Source organism: Aotus nancymaae, unplaced genomic scaffold (genome assembly GCF_030222135.1).
Source record: "Aotus nancymaae isolate 86718 unplaced genomic scaffold, 86718_ANA_hifiasm-v0.15.2.pri h1tg000029l, whole genome shotgun sequence".
NCBI classification, from domain to species: Eukaryota; Metazoa; Chordata; class Mammalia; order Primates; family Aotidae; genus Aotus; species Aotus nancymaae.
In genome coordinates, this window is record NW_026988442.1 from 11,311,470 (window position 1) to 11,335,619 (window position 24,150).

Below are 24,150 nucleotides of genomic sequence, written 5' to 3' on the forward strand. Positions count from 1 at the left end.
GGCTTAACATTTCTTTCTCATAACAGCATCTTTTGTTCAACAGACATTCCTAATTTTAATGAAGCATAATTTATCAATCTCTTTCTTTATAGTTGGTACATTCTGTGTCTTAAGAAATCTTTCGTTATCCCAAGGTCAGAAACACATTCTCCTATGTTTGTTCCAGAGACTTCATTGTTTTGTTATTGTTACTATCTACATGGAACTGATTTTAGGTGTGAAGGAAAGACCAACTGATAACCATTTATGGAAAACACCATCCTTCTGCCATTATTCTATTGTTCTGCTTTCTCAGGTAATCTTATATGACTAGATCTATTTTTAAACTCTCTACTTTGTTCCTTAGTTTCTTTACCTTGGCATCAGTAGCACATCTTCTAATTACTATGGCTTTATAATAAGTCTTAATATCCAGGAATGTAAATTCTCTAACTTTGTTCTTCACAATTAGATTGGCTATTCTTGGCCCATTTATTTCTATAAATCTTTGAGTTTGTTTATTGATTTCCACAATCTGTGGAATTAGCTCCTCCTTTTTAGTCCTTGAACTTATTTCTTATTTTTTCCTAAAAACAAGGGCAGGCCCTCCCTCCACTGTTGCTATAAATATTTGCATTATTAATGAGAGTCCTTAGGTTTTTTTCCCATTTTAAAGGAACTGTACCTAAAGTTCCTTGAATAAATCTAACATTTGCCACAAAATTTTGGCATTTAATCTTTAGCATGTTTGATAGTCCTCATCTCTTCCTAATTAACTAAGATATTCTACTATACTTAATTTTTGAAATTTATAAAATATTTTCTGTGTCCTTTAAGAATCATATAATTCTTCTCCTTTTGTCTACTAAGGTAGAGATTTACATTGTTAGATTTTCTGACGTTATTCATCCTCACATTTTCCAGATAGATCTTAATTGATTATACAGAAAGTATATTTTTAACACAGTATTAAGTTCCATTATTTACCATTTTATTTTGGATTCCGGCATATATATGCAGAGGAGACACAGCCTATTGTTTCTCTTCTTTGTTGTTCCTACCTGCCTTTGAAGTCAAGATAACACTAACCTCCTAAGATCATTTAGGCTGCTTTTACATTTCCTCTATTTTCTGGAACAATTTGTGTAATACAAGAATTAACTGTTCCTTCAAAGTTTGCTAGATCTAAGGGTATTACACAGTTCTTCTATAATTTATGTAACTAGGACACATTTAAGAATAAAGGGGGCATTATTAATAATTATTCCAAGACAAAAGAACATGAACTATTTTAAGCAAAGCAAAATAGAACTCAATGTTAATACTTTATGAGTCGGGACTTAGTGGGAGGGGAAGGCCTGTCAGTACCATTTCAGTGTCTTTATGCTTGGTTGATCTTCTCAGGTTTGTGCTTTTTCCAGTGCTAGTCTTGAGGGATTGTATTCCTTGAGGTATTTTTCAAATGTATTCTGTATATTTGCTCATCACAGGGTTTTATTATTCTTAATCTCTGTTGTGCCTATAGTTATTTCCAGCTTTTGAACTATTTTTAATTATTTCCATTTTCTTTTTTCTTGATAAGATTGTCAAAAATCTGTCTATTTTATTTATCTTTAGGAAGAATTAAGATTCCAGTTCTGTTATTTATATTCCAGGGGATTCGTAGTTACTATAGTCCATTGGATTAAATTCAGTGAAATGCCTGAACTTATTATGTCATTTCTCTTGATTTCTCTAGATATCCTCTTGCCCTTTTTCAAGTATCTAAAATTTAATGCTTAGCTCATTTTCAAACTGATATTATTACAGGAGTGGTATATTTCATTGTATATTAAAATACAGATAAGCAAAAATTGAAACAATAAAAATGCTGTATCACTATTACGTAGAGATTGCCACAGTAACATCTCACTGTATATTACTAGATCTTTTTCTATGCATAGATTTTATTATAATGAAATCTCACCATACAAATTGTAGTCCTTGACTGAGTCAATAAATTCTTTAAGCATTGCAGAATACAGTTCAGTAAAATAGAGTTTTCCCTTATCAACTAGAACTAGTTGATTACTAGAAATACAGTTCTTACTGGAGAGGCAGGATAAATGCCTAATTCTTTCAAATTACCTATTGGTCTTCAAAGTAAGTAGTTTGCTTACTAGCTGCTTCAAATGGTGACATATGAGTTTTTCTGGTTATCCCATCTCTGAGTATCTTTAGGCAATCATGTCTTTTCATTGATTCATTGTATTCCAATCCATTTTATTTGTTATTATTTTTGATGCTCAAATTGTTATAACTTTATCAAGTAGAAATTTCCTCTGGTTAGATTATATATCCCTGTACATGACCCATTCCTTTTTTAAAGCTTTGATGATTTCTGCACAAGAAAATGTCCTGGGCTCACTCTGTAAGTCCGCAGCACCAGACAAAGGGTTCGGCCATTTTTCTAAATGACCCTGGCTCCTTTGAGTGAAGAGGTGACTTGCAGACCAAAATCTGGGCACTTAGGCTTATTGCTGATAGCGTGCTGTTGGTTCTAGTCAATTTAAGTTGGCAAAACTGAAATATTTACAATTTAATGCTTGTGAGGTTTCTGGATTCTGTTTAGCCACCTAAATTTAGACCTCTCTACAACACTCCAAAAAGCCATATATATCATATAAATCAATAAGAAAAGCAAATAAAATTATCCATAACAAATGCCTACAATAAAATCAAAAGACAGAGGTTCCACATATACAATCATAATTTGTCAAGTAACAATGACAAATACATAAGGCAGAGATTCTGATATTATTAATTATGTTGATATGTGATATGACTTCCCATGTCACTCAGTCTATTATATTTTATAAATGTTCTTGTCTCTATTTGAGAACTATTTGGATGCAGTGTTCTATATAAGTATATTAGCTCAATCCTACTAATTAGTGATTACCACATCTATATTTAGAGGAGTATTTCTAAGTCCCTGACTTTAATTGTAGATTCATCTGTTTCTCTTCATTTCTGATTATTTTTATTTACATATATTTCCATGCCATATTAATAAAACTTCAAAAATATATTTGGAAAATATATCTTCCCAGTAAGTTGAACATTTTATCACTATGCAGTGATCCTTTTAATCTCAAAAATGCTTTTTTCCTGGAAGTCTTATTTCATGTGATTAATTTAGCTAAATCATTATTTCCTATTAATTTCAACTTTTCTTTATTTTTTTAATCCCAAATACTCATCTCCTAATTTATGTGCAATTTTATCTTATTGTTTTTGGTTCACAAAAATATTATTTTTGTGAGAGTTATTATTATGTGAGAGTTATTCTGTCTCAGCACACTGACCATAGAGCATCATTGTCTTCATGCTTTCATTGTTGATGCTGAAAAAGTTGTTGTCAGTCTAGTATTTGCTCCCCTGAAAGTAATAGGTTCTTTTTCTCTCGCTTGTTTTAGATCTTCTCCTTGTTTTCATTATTCTGCACTTTACCTGTGTTCTATCTACATGTAACATTTCTCGTATTTACCCTGGTTTGGATTTATTAGGGGTTTTTTTTTTAGTCTGAAAGATCGGTGTCTTTCATCAGTTCTGTGTAAGTTCTCAGTCATGTTAACTTCTGCTGCGGCTCCCATTTTCTCTCCTCTTTCCTTCTAGAATTCCAAATAAACATGTTTAGGACTTCTCACTATATTTTCCATGTCTCTTAACCTTTCTTTTAACTTTTTTAATCTTTTTGTCTATCTTTGCTCAATTCTGAATAATTTCTTCTGAATAATCTCTTAATTCAAGAATTCTCTCTTCAGTTATATCTAATGTAATGTTGTTAAATCCAAGTTTTTATCTTCATCTTATTTCAAGTTATTTCTATTCATTTTTCAGATCTGCTTGCTCTTTTTTTATTATTATTTTTTGTGATGGGGTCTCACTCTGTCACTGAGGCTGGAGTGCAGTGGCATAATGTCAGCTCACTGCAACCTCCCCCTCCCCAGCTCAAGCAATCCTCCCATCCTGCCTCCTGAGTAGCTGAGACTACAGATGTGCACCACCACACCCAGCCAATTCTTTGTCTTTTGGTAGAGACAGGGTTTCGTCATCTTTCCCCAAGTGGTCGCAAACTTCTGAGCTCAGGCAACCCACCCATCTTGACCTCCCAAAGTGCTGGGGTTACAGGTGTGAGCCACTGCACCTGACCAAGATCTGCTTACTTTTTATTTATAATTTCAAGTCTTGATTTTTTTCTTTAAACATATTAAAGGTGGGTTTTTTTTCTTTGTTTTTTTTTTGAGATGGAGTCTTGCTTTGTCACCCAGGCTGAAGTGCTTTGTTGACCAGGCTGGTGCAATCTCGGCTCACTGCAACCTTTGCCTTCCGGGTTCAAGTGATTCTCCTGGCTCAGCCTCTTGAGTAGATGGGATCACAGGCACATGCCACCACACCTGGCTAATTTCTGTTTTTGTTTTTTTATTTTTAGTAGAGATGGGGTTTCACCATGTTGGCCAGGCAGGTCTTGAACTCCCAACCTCAGGTGACTTGCCCACCTTGGCCTCCCAAAGTATGGGATTACAGATGTGAGCCAATGTGCCCTGCCATAAAGATAATTATTTTCTATTCTGTGACTGACAACATCAATATCTCAATTGTTCCAGGTTTGCGTTTACTATTTATTGTTTCTGCTGCTTCTCACTCATGATGCTATATTTCCTTGAGAGTTTTGTGATTTTTGTCTGTGACCTGATCATTTTCTTTAAACTTTTTTAAAGAGGCCTAGGATTAAGATGAGTTCTTCAGAGAATATGTATGTTTACTTCTGTCAGACAGCAGAGGGCATTACCAGTCTGGGCCTGTATTAATTAGATTCTCAGCTTTAGATTTTTCACATCACCAGAGTGCCATGATTCGGGCTATATACTAACTGAGGTCCTGCTTGGGATTACAAAATCTCAGAAGAGACTCCCCCACAACACACACACCCAATATTCTCATTAACTAAATTAAAAACAGTTCATTTTCCTTGCAATCCACTGGGGATTTCAGAGAAATGTGCTCAAAGTCCAAAGGCAGTGGAGAAGAACAAGGTGATCAAGAATGGCAAAAGTGAAGCAGAAAGAGGAAGGAATAGCCAGGGAACTGAGGAGAGGTGAAAGGAGAAGTCCTCTGAACCAGGCCTGTGGTATACATTCCTGAGATGCCTCACTCTTCTGGATGTTTGGCCAAACTCATCTGGGTGAACTACGGGGTAGAATCTTTTTGGCTGGCAATGGATTCACCAATGCTGAGCCTACAGGATATGGCAGAGGAACTCACAACCTTCATGTACAGCTGCCATCACTTCCACAGGATAATCAGGGGAATTCAGAGCACCCTTCTTAAAGTTATTAGTTTCACCAGAAACAATACAGCATTATATTCTGCAAGTATGACATTTTTAGTGCAATCCAGGGTATGGTTATGAGCATTAATATAATGCCACTGTTAACAACCTCACAACCCAGGAACGCTGGCAACTATATAAAAGGTAAGTACTTCTGTATTTTCCTACCATGGTGGTGAAACAGGGAAGCACCAAGGTTGAACCAGTATCCTGCAAGTCTGAACCAGTATCAATCTCTGAATATTAAGGAGTACTTAATATTCAATTATTCAAATGTTATGCATATTTTCCCAAGAGAAAGTCCTGGGAATTTCTCCCTTGGTGCCATGTGGTATGTGAGCAAGCATTTTAAAACGTTTAAGTCTTTTACATATAAATAAGATAGTTGAATGGATTTGCTGTTGTTGTGTCTTTGGGGGTCTCATTGTCAAAAGCACAGCAAAATTACCTAGACACAGTCTTATCATTTCAGTCTTAATCTTTTAAAGACTCTTTACCTTAACATTGAGGCTCAATGGCCGATCTGTAAAGTTCTGTAGAAAATTGTAGCAACTATCAAACTACAAGATTTTGCTTGTTGTCAGCATTATTGACTTCTTTGAAGGAAAGGAAAAAATTTATATTTTTTCTCAAACTTCCCATGTTGTGAGATATGTCGCATTTAAGGACTTATTTTCTGGTGGGAAAATAAACACATTCTTGGCAGAAATAGGCTGTGTATTTATAGGAAGAAGATGAAGAAGAATAATCTAATTTTTAGGAACAAACCAGTGAAGCCCAAAGCAAGATCAATCAGAAAGTCAAATACTCTCTCATTGGAAATTTTCAGTAATTGTTTCAACGTGGAATTCATTGTAGTGGTGTAGAAGTTGTTTGAAAACTCTGGTATTTTAGGGATGAGATCAAAGGCAGAGTGGGTCTTCAGCTGTTCAGGTAATTTAAAGACATTGTTAAGAAGTGGGTCATTTGTCCCTGTGCCTAAAAAAAGAACACAAATTAAGAACAAGATGTTGTTAAATAGATGAGGAACATATTTCCTTACAGTGGGAGGCAGATGTTTCAGGGCTGGACACCGTGTTCGAAGTTGGCTCTTGGTGGGGCCCTTTCCAGTGAGGTTTGAGCAATAATTCCCACTGACTAAACTTGATATGAAATCCATTGCCAAGCTTATTCAATGACATGCCCATCTGGATCAATCAGAGGGCTTCTTGTGAAGAGGCATTGGCATGCTTCCTGAATGCCTTGCAATAATCTAACTCAAGATTACCTAACACAATTCTTCTTCTCCAATGGTTGGTCCCTGGAGAAGTAGCCAGAGCTTTAACCATTAATATTTTACAGTGAAGGCTATGAAGGCATTGTTTCGTGCATGGTGGCCCAAATACCATCAAGAGGCAGGATATTATACAAGTCCTTCTGCACACAGTCATTGCATACATATTTACACACGGGCATGGTTCTGCCCTTTCTAACAACATGCACAGAATCACTGAAATATGTTTATCTAGATCACATTTCACACATATAAAAATCTATCTAAATAGTTACAATAGGCCTCTGAATGGAAGTATGAGCTGCTTTCTTTACCTGAACACCATAAAATAAAATTGCTTCTACAATATTGTTGAGTAAATCTGAAAGACTCTAAAGCATACTAATTGAGCCTAATTATTGCTAAAATGCTGTCTTTCTTTCTGTATGTGTGTCATGCCAGAGATTACATAAGCAAAGTAAGAGAGCAAATATTTGGTGCAAAAGAGCAGCTACCTGTGAAGGCCAAAGCTGATCTACATGCAAAAGATGCCTGTCACTCTCTGAAGGTCTAAATTTGAGTCCTGATGTTGAACAACGGGAATATCTGTGAGCACTGCCACTTGAACATAGGAGCATAGGTGCATGAGGTCAAGAGAAGGTCACCATCTAGACTGGGTGAATAACTGAAGTTTTGGTATCTTACAATCAACACTGTAGATGTTAAAAGAAGGATCATTAGAAATTTTAGCTACTCCAGAAGCAAGGGAATCCTTATTCTCTTTATAATTGTCTACATTATAAAATGCACTTATAGTTAAGTGCATAATGAGAGTCAAAGCTGTTTTGAGATATGAAAAAAACACACTTGATTTCTCAATGGGAAAAGGTTGACTGCCTGTACAAAATATACAGAAAGCAAAGAAATCTTTGCTACTTCATATTGAGAATATAGTACATACCTTGAGTTTGACTTTCTTTTCTCTGATCTATCAATCTTTTCTCCTCGATTTAGTTCAAATTTATTGTTTTCATTAGCTTTAATAGATCTTGATATGTTCACATGTGTATATATACATTTTTAAACAGACTAATGAAAGTTTTATTTATTTTTTGTTAAAATATAAAACTAGGATTTATATTTAGTTTAAACATAAGACTAAATACTAGACTAAATTAGACTCAATATAGACGTTATACCACCCACTGAATGAATTTGTAGTTTGACAGTTCTTTTTAAGTTCCTTCTTAAAAGGAAAAGGTCACAGTTCCATCTTTTTTCTTTTTTAAAGTCATTCTGCCCCAGTCTTCACTTATCATCACATGCACTTTATTCCACCACACTTTGTTTCTCAAAATCAATCTACTTGAATAATCATTAAGCCTGTTTAGAGCTTTCCCAGTCTTAAAACTTGTCATCACGCCTGTAATCCCAGCACTTTGGGAGGCCGAGGCGGGTGGATCACGAGGTCAAGAGATCGAGACCATCCTGGTCAACACGGTGAAACCCCGTCTCTACTAAAAATACAAAAAAAATTAGCTGGGCACGGTGGCGCGTGCCTGTAATCCCAGCTACTCGGGAGGCTGAGGCAGGAGAATTGCCTGAACCCAGGAGGCGGAGGTTGCGGTGAGCCGAGATCGCGCCATTGCACTCCAGCCTGGGTGACAAGAGTGAAACTCCGTCTCAAAAAAAAAAAAAAAAAAACTTGTCATCTTGACTGCACATCCCAAGGCACTACCTTGCTCACTTTTTCTGGTTAGTACAGAATGTTCCATAAAGAAACAATAAAAGGTCAGGCGCGGTGGCTCACGCCTTTAATTCCAGCACTTTGGGAGGTCAAGGCAGGTGGATCACTTGAGACTAGGAGTTCGCGACTAGCCTGGCCAACATGGTAAAAACCCCGTCTCTACTGAAAATGCAAAAATTAGCCAGACATGGTGATGTGCACCTGTAGTCCCAGCTACTCGGGTGGCTGAGCAAGAGCATCACTTGAACTTGGGAAGTGGAGGCTGCGGTGAGTTGAGATCACAGCACTGCACTTTAGCCTGGGCAACAGGGCAAGACTCCATTTCAAAACAAAAAACAATCAAAGTTGTATATTTCTTTAAAATGAAAGATCAGTATCTTCAATGGCTATTAACCACTTAGTGAAGGTACAACAAAAACTACACATCCTTATGTTAATTACCTGAAATTATAATAAATTAAACTACTACTTTTGTCATTTACTTAATGCTTGCAAGCGTATTCAAGAAATCAAAATGGCTTCCCATTGCTTGACATTTGCTTTCCAAATACTTCACATTTCAACCCCAAATCCCTACAAAGAGGAATAATCCAAACATACTTTTCTTACCTAAAAATATTACAGTAGTCTAAAAGGCATTTAGAATTTTTTAGACCTTGAAAATGAGTATTACGCTTCCAACATGTATTTAACTTATAAATCAGTTTCCATCCTGTGGCATAACTTCAGTCTAAGTGCATCACAGTTATAGTAACTCTGCATTGCTTCATCTTGTCAAGTCAGACAGTGATTCTGTTGCATTAAGGCTCTTATCTAAGATATTGTCTTCTTTTAAATTAGGTGGAAGTTTCCAAAACTACATGGTATTGTGGTCAATCTTTGTTCCAGTGGAGGAAACTTAATTAGTGGTGAAAGAGACTGTTTTCTTTCACCAAGGGACATGTGTAAAGGTGGTTTTGTATATTCAATTTTGAGTACAAATTATGAGTCTCCAAAGAGTTAGGCATATCATCTGTTTGCACATTTTGGGGAGTAGGGCTTAGTTCTGGTTTGTGTCTTTCAAGTGTTTCAAGATTAGAGAGGTAAGATTCTTCCCTTTTCTTGGAGAGAGATTTCTTCAGAGCCTCATAACTACTGCAAACAGCCTATAAATTGAAGACTGATTCTGGAGTAGTCTGTCCATCTCCCACAACATCTCCTAGAAAAATGCCCCTGTCCACAGGACTATTTGGTTCCACTTAAAACTGTACACTAAACTACTGGAACTTTTTTAACACTTAGGGGACCAACGTCCTCCAGAAAAGTTTCATTCCAAATGTAAATATGCCAAAATCAATATCCTTAAAACTCTTAGAACTAATTCCACTTGATATCTGAAAAGAGTTCCATAATGTAGTTTTATTCATGGAAGGTTTGTTACAAGAAGATTGTGAATGGTCCAATATTTTCATATAATCCTCTTCACTGCTACCCAACTCGTCTATCCATTGCCGACAGCAGGGGAGAATATCTATTTGGCTAGTTTCTGAAAGCTTAGTTGGTTGGTAAAGCTATACACTCCAAGTCTTGCTTGCAAATTATTTTCTTACTCAACAAATTGGACTGATTTTGTGTTGGTGGTTCACCTATGTGACTGGTCACCACATATTTCTGAGGCACACACTTACAATCTCATTTCAGTGAAATGAGACTGGCTAAAATTTTATGCAGCGGTTTAAGAGAAAATTGACTATGCCACATTCTCTTTGATAATCCCAAACAGGTAATGATCCCAGCAATACTTCTCTGTGCTCAGTATCCATTTGAATTGGTTCTGTAGTTCCATTTCCTTCCATTTCAATAGTTTTTCTCCATGAGCTCCTAATTTCCATTATCAAGTTTTCTGAGTATGGAAAATCTGGTTCCTTGTTAAGAAGAGGTTAGAACCTAGAAAGTCAATTAGTTCCCCTAAATTTACTTCTTTTCTTTCACAGAGCTGTGATGAACTAGATAAAACTGCTCCAGCAACCACTTCTAGCAGATGATCTTGCTGTTTTTTGGAACTGATCACTTGTTTCTCAGCTGGCAGAGACCCTCCAAATGCACTACTCTCTATTCTTTGCAGCACCTAATAATGGAGAATCCTCCACTTCAAAATCTAGTATTTTCTTAGAAATTGTTTTATTTTTCTCTTTGGGAGTTCTTGTCTTCCTGTCCTTTTCAAGTGATGTAACATTGTTTCTGTCTGATGATAAAGCTGACTGCAACAAGAAAGAAGCAGGGCTGTTGGCTAGATCATGTGCAGCTCCCAAAGTATCATTGTCTCCTCTGCAACCGTTTTCTTGGTTATGTTGCTCAGGTGTATCTAAGACCAAAATCTGATACAGTGTTTCTAAGAGAAACCAGACAATGATAAATTCTCTTTGATTATGCAACACAGGTAATGATTCTGGCAATACCAGTGAAACAGGATACTGAAAAAGAACACTCTTTGCATGTACTTCTAAGTCAAGACCAAACGAAAGGGGAGACATAGATGGTAAAGATCCACGACTGGAGTTCAACGTTTAATTAGAGTGAAGGAAGACAGACTAAGAAATTCTTTCCCCTTCCTACGCCATTCCCCTTGCTTTCCAACAATAGAATGTCTTATAGTTGTGAGATCTTTTTATTCTATAGCCTGCATGCTTCAGATCTGATTATCTTTCCCTCTGAAATTTGGTATCTTTTTCCAGGTAGTGAAGGTCTATTGTCAATCTTGCTTGGACAGCCTGACCTTCCTATTTCATTACTTTCAAGGCTTTATTTAATAAGAGAATAACTGTTAAGAGCTTCAATTTTCCAGCCTCATAAACATTTCCTATGTGCAATTGACACATTTATCCCTCAATGTTGTCAAGTAAAAGTTAACTAATAACATTAGTTCCATCTAAAGCATATTGGTTAGACTAAGGACTGAACTAACAACTTCTCTTTTTCCAGAAATGAGAGTTTCATTCACTGAAGTTCACAAAGCCCCAACCTTTGGGATTTTTTCTTCTATACTACTTTGGTCATCATGGGGTTCCATTTCTTAATTTGGTTTTGCAGTTCTATACATTCAGATCTTGAATTTTAGACATACTTAACTAATAATTGTACATTTTTCCTGAGACTTTTGGGTAATACAATCTGTTTTTTGCAAAATTTGTAAAACGTTGTTACGTGCTAAGTGGCATCTGGCTTTGCACTTGTGCAAATCTTGTGACTTCACATTAAATGTCTGCAAAACATAGAGAAGTTTTAGAATTGGTTTTAATATATTTTATTGCAATAAATCTTGCAAAATGTTACATCAGATGAATAAACAGAACGGCCAGGAGAAATAGTGAACAACAATTTGAGGAAAGCTTCCACATTCCACAGAAATCCTTGTTAATCATTCACAACAATGTTTCCCAAATACAATTATCACTTTTTTGGTCAAATGGAGGCCAACAAAATTTGAAAATTTCTTTGGTGAGAGACTGGTCCAGCATCTGAAACAAAAAATAAGAAACTATATGAAAGGCATCACGGTTCAGCTTATCAAATATTGTTCATTCCAAGGTGCGTATTCGACACCCTCTCTGCAGGCCATGGTCAAAGCTGGGCCTGACTCAAAGCTGAGCTCCTGCAGATACATGCAGAGATGCTCCTTCTGGAAAGAGGTGATCCAGGCCAAGGTCATCCTCGTGGTAGGCACGGTGACTACAAAGAAAGAAAGCACAAACCCTAATGACTCTTACAGCCCTCAGGATCCCTCCCTATAAGCAGCCTGAGATCTCGGAGGTCCCTTTTTTTGCCACTGCCTGCATCTTTCTCACTGGAGCCATTTCACCTCAAAGAGCTGTACAAACTCTAGTAAATGGAGCCTGTCATGGTAGTGCGGCCACAGCTGCCTACTCGAAGCCTACAATATGTTCTTAACTAAACAACGATTAAAGGGCAATATTATTTAAGCTTAAAAGTTCTAATGTTTAAAGCATAAGTATCTTGTCAAGCACATATTAGGACAATGTACATAATCCTTTGATTGGTATAACTACATTAATTTGTGTAATTTGAGGAACAAATTAATTTTTTTTTTTTGAGGCAGTGTTTTGCTCTTGTTCCCCAGGCTGGTGTGCAATGGCACAATCTCGGCTCACAGCAACCTCCACCTCCCGAGTTCAAATGATTCTCCTGCCTCAGCCTCCCTAGTAGTTGGGATTACAGGCATGCACCACCACACCCGGCTTATTTTGCATTTTCAGTAGAGACAGGGTTTCTCCATGTTGGTCAAGCTGGTCTAGAACTCCCGACCTCAGGTGAACTGCCTGCCTCAGCCTCCCAAAGTGCTAGGATTACAGGCATGAGCCACTGCACCCAGACTAGAACAAATTAATTTCTATCTATGAGAATACATCAATTTTTTTTAAATGAAGACAATGTGGTAACTATAGACTTCACTTTCTGGGTCTCTCCAAATTTTATTTAAAAGTGTCAAGATAAATAAAGATTTCTATCCAAGTGCCATAATATTAAATTGTTCTAAAGATCCTAAATCAATGATGGATTTTAGAAAATATTAGTTAACTTTAAAGGCTAATGAAATCACAGTTTATAACAACAATTTGACAGGGAAACAAGAAAATTATAAAACTAGACCCAGCTAGTTTAAGTGATGAAACTATCAACCTACATAATAGAATACTGTCTCAAGTTTATAAGAACTAAATTTATATGTACTATATGCTAAAATTATGGCTCAATTTAATTGAAGACCTTATGTTTTAATTTATATATTTAAATATTATTATAATTAATAAAAACATCCAATTTACAAATTAAGTGTAAGAAATTTAAGTATTTGTTTTAACTTTTTTGTAAAATATAAATAAATTAAAAGTCTTAGATAAACTAAAATCTCAAGTTTGTATTTTTATTTCCCCCTGAGGCAAATTCAGAGAGAATGAATATAGACTTCTCTTAACCCAAACTTTATCAAAAAATAAAAATGTTTTCCCTGCTTGGGAGTATTAATGGGAACTGGATATAACTATAAAATCTCTCCCTCAATTAAATGATATTAAAAGCTTTGTGCAAGGGTTTTATAACCCTTTTTATGATTACTCATTTGGCCTAAAGTTAATTGGCATATCTTTTGTTCCTCATATTGTACTTGGCAGGAACATTAAGGTCATTTAACTAAAATTAGATTTTGCCTTTTCCCATCCCAAAACATTTTTAAGTGAAAGTATTTATACCAGAAAAGAAGAACACCATTAAAATTATTTTTAAGATCTTTGGTGATTTTGACAGAGTTCTTTATACGTTTTTTATTTATATAGTTTTATGTTATTCCTAAGAGCATAATATTCCTTTTGACCAAAAGATTTTAAATAATTCAGTACTTCAGTGTCTTTGTTTGCAAATAATCTTTTCAAGTACTTAGGGTGTAGACACGTAGGAATGTAGAGGAGTTTATCTGAATAGCTTGTTCACTTATGTGGTCTTAAGACCAACCTTTGATTATCCACAGGTGCATGATTGCTCTCTACCTGGGAGGTCTGCAATGTCAGTTACCCTGCAGTGGTGTTTACTCAAGACCTTTGTCATTTAATCTGTACTAAATAAAAGTGAACTTCACTTGCAGGTCAGGGCCACCGGCTGCTAACTCTTAACTGGACCCTTCTCAGTATCCGTGAGTGGCTTGGCCACCTAGCCCAATCTTTCACTGGATATTTGTCTTTGAGTGTATTTGTTCATCTGTTGCTGGGTCAGGGTCTGCCAGTCAGACCCAGACAATTGGTGCTCCCGTGTGAGGACCTAACAAGTCCTGGTGCTGTGCTGGGCTCAAAGCCAGTGGACTTGGGAGGCATGTCACATCAGGAGACACCAGCTGAGGTAGCCAAGGGAGTGCTCACATCACCCCTCCTCCAACCCCAGGCAGTGCAGCTCTGAGAGAGACTTCTTTCTGCATGAGGCAAGAAGAGGGGAGAGTAAAGTGGACTTTGTCTTGCAACTGGGATACCAGCTGAACCACAGTAGAACAGAGCACCAAACAAAGTCCTCAGACCCCCATCCAGGCCCTAGCTCCTGGGCAACATTTCTAAACACACCTTGGGCCAGAAGGGAATCCACTGCCTTAAAGGGAAGGACTCAGTCCTGACAAGATTAATTACCTGCTAAATAAAGAGGCCTTGGGCCTTGAATAAACATCAGGGGTCCCCAGGCAGTACCCAGGCAGTACCCAGGCAGTACTCGCTGCAGACCCTGAGTGAGACCCAGGGCTGCACTGGCTTCAGGCATGACCCAGCACATGACAGCTGTGGTGGCCATGCAGACGGACTCCTTCTGCTTGAGGAAAAGAGAGGGAAAAGTAAAGGGGACTTTGCAGCTTGGGCACCAGCTCGGCCACCGTGGAGTAGAGTACCAACCAGGCTCCTGTTCCAGGCTCCCAATTCCAGGCCGTGAATTCTGGACAGCATTTCTAGTTCCACCTTGGGCCAGAGGGAGCCCCTGCCCTGAAGGGAGAGATCCAGGCCTGGCAGCATTCACCAAGCTGACTGAAGGGCACTTGAGCTTTGAGTGAACAGTAGCCAGGCATTACCTGCATGGTCCTGGGACAGTGTTGGCCATGAGGAGACACTCCTTCTGCATGAGGAAAGGAGAGGCAACAGTGGGAAGGAGTTTGTCTTATGGCTTGGGTGCCAGCTCAGCTGCAGCAAAACACTGCACCACGTAGATTCCCAACTCCACACTCTGGTTCCCAAATGGCATTTCTGAATCTGCCCTGGGGCAGAGGGGAGCACAGTGCCCTGGAGGAAAGGACACAAGCCTGGCTGGATTTGCCATTTGCTGACTGAAAAGCCCTTGAGCCATGGGCACCACCAGCCCTGAGTGAGACCCAGTGCTGTGCTGGCTTCAGATGCGTCCCAGCATAGTCCCAGTAGCGGTAACCACAGGAGGGTTTGCGTCACCCCTCCCTCAGCTTCAGGTAGTTCATCACAGAGAAAGAGACTGTTTCTTTGCGGGAGAGTAAGGGAAGAGAACAAGAGGCTCTGCCTGGTATCCAAGGGATTCTTCTAGCTCTTATCCAAGTGAAAGTCAGTATGAAAAGGCTACATAATGTATGACTCCAACTATATGTGATTTGGAAAAGGCAAAGTCTATAGAGCGGTAAAAAGCCCAGGGGTTTCCAGGAATGTAGGGGGAGGAAGAAGGGTTGCATAGGTGAAATGAAGGAAATTTAGGGGTTGGTAAAACTATACTGTATGACACTGTAATGGTGAATATATGACATTACGCATGACATTATGCATTATCAAAACCCACAGAACTTTACAGCCCAAAGTATGCAAAGTAGTTACGCACATTCTAAAAATTGTTGGCCAAGCGCGATGGCTCACACCTGTAATCCCAGCACTTTGGGAGGCCCAGGTGGGCAGATCATGAGGTCAACAGATTGAGACCATCCTGGCCACCATGGTGAAACCCCATCTCTACTAAAAATACAAAATTAGCTGGGCATGGTGGCATGAACCTTTAGTCCCAGCTACTCAGGAGACTGAGACAATCGCTTGAACCCGGGAGGCGGAGGTTACCGTAAGCTGAGATTGTGCCACTGCACTCCAGCCAGGCAAGAGAGTAAGACTCCATCTCAAAAAAAAAAAAAAAAAAAAAAACTTGTTTAGGAGATCAGGGAATCCCAGGATAGAAGGCAGACTATGACAAAAGACCCTTACTGTGTTACAAGTGTAAGAAGTAACCACACTGAAAGGAGTTGGAAGGATAACAGCTGACCTGATTAACTTGGGAAATTAATGGGGTCTCTAAGATTAAAAGGCAAAAAAGTATATGAGCATCATATACTAGTTAATAAAGGTTCCCTGGGGATGTGAGTTAATGTACACAAATATATTTCTTTGTTCTGTCAGCTGAGAGAGTCTAGAAGCAATGACACCCCTGTAGCAATAGGAATATCTAGTTCCAGAACTTGGTTTCTAGTAGCATTCTCTAGTAAAAGAAACAGCCTTCATTGGAGAAATGACCGATTCTAGCACTTGGGCAAGAAATATGTAAGATGAGTCTGAAGCAGAATTTTAATCTAAGGGAATATGTGGCACCATGACAAAGCTGTGTGTTAGACACTGAGGCAGGAGCTGAAGTATCAATGAAACCCTTTACCTGAAAGCGATAGGAGTTCATTCATGAAGAAGGGAGGTAGACATGATTAAAGGGAATGGCCATGTTTCTGTTCCTCAAATGCGCTGAGTCATTTCCACCTCAGGGTCTTAGTTCTTGAGATGTTCACTCCCTGAAAGTCACTTTTTCTGGATTTTCATGTGGAAAGGAACTGTGAGGTCTACCAAGAACCAACACCAACTCATCAACCATGAGGAAGAAGAACCTGCAGCTCCAGTGGAGGCTTCAGAGGACTAACATCTAACTGCAACCTCATAAGAGACCCGCAGCCAAAGCACCCAGCCAAGCCACTCCTCAATTCCTGACCCACAGAAACTGTTAGAGATAATGGATTTATATTATCATTTTAAGCCAGTAAGATATTGGGGTTGGTTATAATACAGCAATAGATAATGAAATGTTTGTCATGCCCCAGGTATCGGCAGCCTTGGCATGGTAAGACTAAAAGCAGAGGAGTTCCCTGGCTGTTCACTCCCGTGACTTTGATAGAGGAACTGGGCTATGGGGGAGTAATCTTTAGCATCTGCACACAAGACAGAGGTGAATTCAATATCGATACCCTTTTGCTTAAGAACACATGCTTGGGAACTCATCTTTGCCTTCATAATCTAACAAACAAAACAATAATATCTTTGGCCATATGTTAAGCCTTTAGTGTGATTAATCCTCACAACAAGGTAGGTATCTTTATCTTTATTTTCCAGAGGAAGAAACTGTGGCTCATCCAAGAAAAGAAATTGACTCAATGTTAAACAATGGTTAAATGACAGCTACTCTTGACCCTTCAGAGGCCAGACCAGGACAATGAGCAGAGAAGGGACTATGTCTAGTGGGGAAAGGAATCTAATAGAGAGCAAGAAGTTGAAAATACAAAGGGATGAGAAGTGATTAATGGAACAAAGACCCAGAGGAAGCAATAGAAAATGGTGTCAAGAGGCTCAGGGGAAATACTGCCTTGGACAAACAGAGGATGTTCTCTTTTAATGAAAATAAGTGTTTTGCAGAAAGTATAACATAATGACTAAGACCAAAAAATCTGATGTCAGGCAGACTCTGATCTGAATCTTGGCTTTGCCACCTGAAGGGGCAGTTGTGGTCATTCACCTGTATTAGATGCCCAAAATCTGCCCTGACTTATGGTCAGATAATTCCTTGTCATATGAGACAAAGTGAAAGAGCACATCTCATTTTCTGAAGATAGGAAGGCCACAATTTTGCTTCTAGGGTAAAGGCATGTGACCCCCCAGTTGTTTCTGCTCAAGATCCTAACTCCAGGATCAAGTTGCTCACCACGGCCCACGTGTCCTCATCAATGGTTATGGAGTTATGATCCTGTGGTTAGCAGCCCCACCGAGAGGCAGTTCCCCGAAGGGTCATGAAGTGCAGACAAAAGCAGTTTACTCCTACTACATCCTCTTTCAAAAGAAATGAATAGAAGAATCTGATGAAAATTTAAAATTTTAATATAACACAGACTTCCCAGGAAATAGAAATAAACCACAAAAAAGACCTTCTATAGGGGAACATCACACACCAGGGCCTGTTGCGGGGTGAGGGGATTGGGGGCGGGATAGCAGAGGGTGGGGGGATTGGGGAGGGATAACATTAGGAGAAAAACCTAATGTAGGTGATGGGGAAATGGATGCAGCAAACCACCATGGCATGTGTATACCTATGTAACAATCCTGCATGATCTGCACATGTACCCCAGAACTTAAAGTATAATAATAATTTTTAAAAGACCTTCTGTAACTTAAAGTATTATGGTCAGTTTAAAATTGTATTAAAAGAAATAAACAAAAGATGGTCATAGTAGCAACAAATTGGTGATCTAAAAGATGAAATTTAAGAGAGATTTCACAATGGAAAACAAAATACAATGAAATGAAAATTGTTAGCTGGGGTAATGCTTCCTGCACATTCCTCATGCTTTCATGAGAAAACCTGCTACACTCTCAAAGAGGGAAAAGTATTTTAAAGAACACTTTGATTCCACCTCTACAAATAATAAGCTCAAAAATTAGAAAGAAAGAAGTAGAAATTACAATTAGAGACAAAATAGAAGAGAATTTCTCAGAACTGAAGGAAGACATGAGTTTTTGGATTGAGAGAATTCACCAAGTCCCGAGCATACCCATGAGAAAAAGCACGTATCTAGACACAAATTGCTTTAAAATATATATATATATATATATTTCCAGGATAAAAGGGCAATATCAGAAGCTTCTTGGCAAAAGATACAAGGTACCAACAAAGAAAAGAAAATCAAACTAACATCAGACTTTTCATCTGCAATTCTGGAAGAAACGCAGTACAGTGGCCAGGCACAATGGCTCATGCCTATAATTCCAACACTTTAGGAGGCCAAGGCAGGAGGACTGCTTGAGGCCAGGAGTTCAAGACCAGCCTTGGCAACGTAGAAATGTATGCACCATAAAATAAAGCAACAAAATTAGTATGTAATGTAAAAACTACTAAAATATAAGAAGTTGTTTAAATGCTTAATCACATGGGGATTTTAATATAGTTCTCTGAGTATTTTATACTTCAAGTAAATAGAAAATAAGTGGAATATTTACATTGATTAAGGGAGTGAAAAGCTTAACTTAATAGAGGACTTTGTCCCATATCATACGAAAGAACCAAGTTCTTTGGCAAAAAGAAGTCATTACTAAATTCCCAAAACCAAAGATTATTAGTCCCTGGTTTCTGACCATAGTCCATTAAGGCCAGAAATCAGTCATAAACAAAAGTAACCAAAAGAAATAAATCACCTGGAGATTTATTCAGAAAAACAACATTAAGCCCCTTTTCTCAAGCTTGATTAGCTCTTCTGCAGCCAAGCAGGCATGTAAGTATACGATTATATGACTTCTCTCCACAGGGACTGATAGAATGTGAAAACGAACCCTAAGAGAAACAAGACTAGGTGGATCCTGGGTGACAGTTGTATGCAAAGTTTGCACTGTGTATTGGGGGTTCATAGAAGTGACTGTCCTCTTTCTAGGATGCCTGTGTCAGAAGCAGCATTCCCAAGACCCTTCACCTACCCTGGGAAGAGGGCATTTTCAGCCCTGTTATAAGCATCCTTTCCCCAACTCTCCTGCTAGTTGCTCCTCCTCTCTTGACCTCAGTGTATCTGTAAAATAAGGAAGTCTGACCTACTTGATTTCAAAAATCCTGATGTTATGCATTGTCTAAAATTGTGTTTATTAAGATGTTTAACACATTTAAGATTTTTTAATGTGTTAAAAATATGTGTATCAGAAAAGAATGTTAAAATATTGATATTATTAATAGAATGTTAAAATATTATTTTCTGAACCTCCTAAGTTTAAGCCCCTTGCTCTGGAAACAAGGCGTTTTCAGTTGGCTCTGATGCAGTGTGATGAGTGTTAGGATAGAATACAAGGAGCTGTGAGCAGAGATCCCAGCACTCCCATAGGAAGGAAGACTTCCTGGTTTGTGGTCTCTGTGTATACTTCCATGACAGTTTCACCTTTTCTTCCATTCTTCCGCCTCCTCTTAGTGTATCTAGAACAGAGCTCTGAATGGGGAATAATCAGTTAATGCTACTGGCCAATGTCTCTTTATACCTCTCTTTGCATCATTATCCATGACTCATGCTTTGGACCCCACCCCATGGAAGCAAATAAAAACCTGAGTCCAGAGCCCCATTGCAGGATATTCTCAACTCCTGCATCTGCCACATTCATCCACCGACCATAAAATTCTGGCTACTGGCTCTTACTGTATTTTTGGTCCTGTTCCAAATGTTCCCAGGTAGACAGAACCAAGGAAGAAGGGAAAAAGAGCTAGCCTGGTGAACTGTCCATGGAAGGCTTAATATCTTTTCCTCCACTGACATAGGGTTTTCAGGGATGGTTGAAATTGGCTTGAATTTATCAGAATGCTTTCCTCCTAGGACAAACCTAAGGCCCGTATTGGGAACGTGTATCTGGCCAGGACCCCTGGAACCATATATTAGGGAAAGATGTCTTATGAGAAGTCCATTTCATACTCAGCTGTAGCTGCGGCATCCCAAATTGCAGATGGTACTTTGCTCCAATGTCCCAATGACCCAAACTGAGGGGCTGCCTGACTTCAGCTGTCTTTCTAATCTCTACCAAATCATGAGTCCTGAGGCCTTTTTTGGACATTAAGTTCTATTATTACTTCATACAAAGTTCCTATACTGCTATTCTGGGATAAAAGTATCTGCAGAGCAGAGATGTGGAAGAAAGTACAGGCCTTTCTGCTCCTTTCCAACCGTAAAAGTCTGTGATTTTGTTAATTATTTCCAGTGAGATTTCACAAACAAATGGCCAGAGTTTTGAAACTACTGTTTATGAAGGCCTGAATAATGTTTAGACAAGGTACCATTCTCCTCTTCTGTCTGATATTTAAAACCTTGTTCCTATGCGTGTGTAAATCCATATAAATATATATGTACCTTTAGTTGTTTTTAACCAAAAAAGGCACCTATACATTGCTCTAAATTTTTTTTTTTTTTTTTTTTTTTTTTTTTTTGAGATGGAGTTTCACTCTTGTTACCCAGGCTGGAGTGCAATGGCGCGATCTCGGCTCACCGCAACCTCCGCCTCCTGGGTTCAGGCAATTCTCCTGCCTCAGCCTCCTGAGTAGCTGGGATTACAGGCACGCGCCACCATGCCCAGCTAATTTTTGGTATATTTAGTAGAGACGGGGTTTCACCACGTTGACCAGGATGGTCTCGATCTCTTGACCTCGTGATCCACCCGCCTCGGCCTCCCAAAGTGCTGGGATTACAGGCGTTAAAATTTTTTTAATTCAGCAATATATTCTAGACATCTTCCTTGTCAGCACATAAAAATTTGACTCATTGCTTCTGGAAGTTATATATTATTCCATCATATGGATAGATCATAATTTATACATCTAATCTCCGTTGAGTGTAAAATGGAATTTTTCTAGATCTTTGATAAAACAAACAAAACTGCAACTGACCCTTTGCACATATATTTTTATATACTTGAGTAAAAATGTCTAAACACGTTCCTAGAAGTCAATTTGCTAGGTTAAGTAAGCGTAAAATTTTGCTTTCCATGAGCACCTTTTCTAAGTCTCCTTTGGGTCATACATGGCTGGATGAAATTGCTTGCCTTCTAGGGCAAAAAAATAAAGGCTTTAGAAAACTAAAATGAACTTTTTTTATGCAAACCTAGAAAAATTTGGGTTGTGACAACTTCTCAACTGTAATGCTGGTGTGAAAGAAAAAATAAATACTTTAAATAGTGAAGAAAATGAACTTTTAACCTAGAATTTTATATCCATTTATACTGCTATTTAAATATAGGGGCATAATAAAAATAATCTCAAGCATAGAAGGACTCAGAATGCTTGCCACACAAAGACTGGAGAAAAAGCTCAATTAAAAAGAGAAACAAATACAGAGGGATGTTGTAAATGATATACAAAAGGTAAGAATTACCAATTACTTGTAATTTTCTAGTTGACTTTAAAGTTAGACTAGAACGAGAGAAAGAATGTATCCAATAATTGCCCGTAAATTTTAGATAATCACCGTAGTTAAGGGACAGGATGAGCAAAGCTCAGTGGAGGGAAAACCAAGGAGTGTAACAGCACTGCTAAAGTACTTGCTTTTGTAAGAGGTAAAATATAATTATTGATAAGTTTTAAATATCAATAAAGGTAGATTATCATGGACACGGGCTTTATAAGATTGCTTGTAGAATAAGAATAAAAATAAAATGAATATATTTTATACCAACTAAAGGACGCCTTATCCACCTAATTGAAAACAGTAAGTAAGCAAAAAAACCTACAATAAATAGAAAATATAGAATAAGTTAGCAGAAATAAGTCCTAATATAATTTTACTTACAATATATGTAAGTGGGTTAAACTCATTAAATAAAGTCTTATACTCTCAAATGAGACAAAGAAAGAAAGCTCAAATATCATGTTGTCTAAATGACACAGACACACGTGCCACACCAGGCAAATATAACCTAAAAGAAAGCTGGAGTCGCCTGCGCAACATGGTGAGACTCCCACTCTACAAAAAAAAAATACAAAAGTTAGTAGGGCATGGTGGTGCATGCCTGTAGTCCCAGCTACTCAGGAGGATGAGGTGGCAGGATCGCTTGAGCCCCGGAGGAGGTTGCAGTGAGCTGGGAGGGATTGTGCCACTGCACTCCAGCCTGAGCAGCAGAGTGAGACCCTATCTCAAAAAAAAAGAAAGAAAGAAAGAAAGAAAACTGGAGTGGCAATCATAATATGTGACAGAGAAGAATTCACAGCAAAATGTGTAATAATTGACAAAGAGATGGGTTATATACTGATAAAGAAATATTTGAGGTTGAGCACAGTGACTCACACCTGTAATCCCAGCACTTTGGGAAGCCCACATGGGAGGATGACATGAGGCCTGCAGTTGGAGGCCAGACTGGGCAACATAGTGAGACCCCATCTCTACAAAAAAAAATCTCAAGGACATTTTTCTACTTATCCCCATTTGCCAGAGCCCAGTCATGTGACACCAACCTACCTGCAAGAAAGGCTAAAAGATGTGGAAGGAGCACATGGATATTTGATGAGCACTAACAGACTCTACCACAGTTTGAAATGGTGATATCCACTTAATCTCTTCTTCCCAAATATAGATCACACTCATTGCCTTCCCAAGAGACACAACCCAAAATCCAATCCAACTCAAAGCCAGTATTCCTGGCAATACTTGATCCTCATCAGGTCCAGATGTAGGACCTGTGTCTCCTCGGTCTGATACCCTATGACCAAAAAGGACAAGTTATCTGTCCACTCACACTTATATCTACACCATATAAAATGCTGAGTCCAGACTAAAATAACTGCAACAAATGTTCTGCTCTGGAAAGTCATTGGTCCATACTAATGTTGAAATGCTGTTGGGCCCATATTGTAAATCTCATACCTGAACCTAATGAAGAGTCCTAGCTGAGGCCCTAATTCTGCTCTCTGAGATGAATTCCTTTGCCCTTCATACATTGTGACCCCTGACTCCATTCCCTTGGAGCTTTCTCCTAAGCCATAATTTTTGGCCGTAACTGAAATTGGTGTTTGGGAACTTGCCTTTGAAGCCTGCCTCCCTTCATGGAAGATTGGAGCACCAAAGATAGTTTTACAGCTCAGACAGAAAGTTTGGTGTCCCAGGGTTAATGGTTTCGTTGGCAATATGGTGCCTTCGAAGACTTAGTAGCCCTCTTAGTTGGCCCCTAATCCTTAATAGGCACATAAACTATTTGCATCCAGGCAGTTCCATCTGCAACTAACCAAACTCAATGTCCCTTCCTACACTTCTCAAATTGTTTTTATGATTCCTTATGCTGTTGCTCACTTGGTTTCCCTGTCTCTCTCTCTCTCTCTCTCTCTCTCTCTCCACCCCCCCCGCCCCCCGCCGACCTGCAGCTACCTTTAGGTCATCAAATTTAAGTTGAAAGTTCACATGACTAAACTACTAATCTATTCATTCACTCTTCATATATTATAGCATACAACATGATGTTATGAAATATTAATATGTACACACTGTGAAATGGCTAAATTCGGCTTGTTAATATATGCATTACC

General features: G+C 38.4%; 1 pseudogene; it reads right to left on the minus strand.

The window, feature by feature from the left end:
* Positions 1–9,118: 9,118 nt before the first annotated feature.
* Positions 9,119–12,040, minus strand: LOC105719108 (HAUS augmin-like complex subunit 6; annotated as a pseudogene).
* Positions 12,041–24,150: the final 12,110 nt, after the last annotated feature.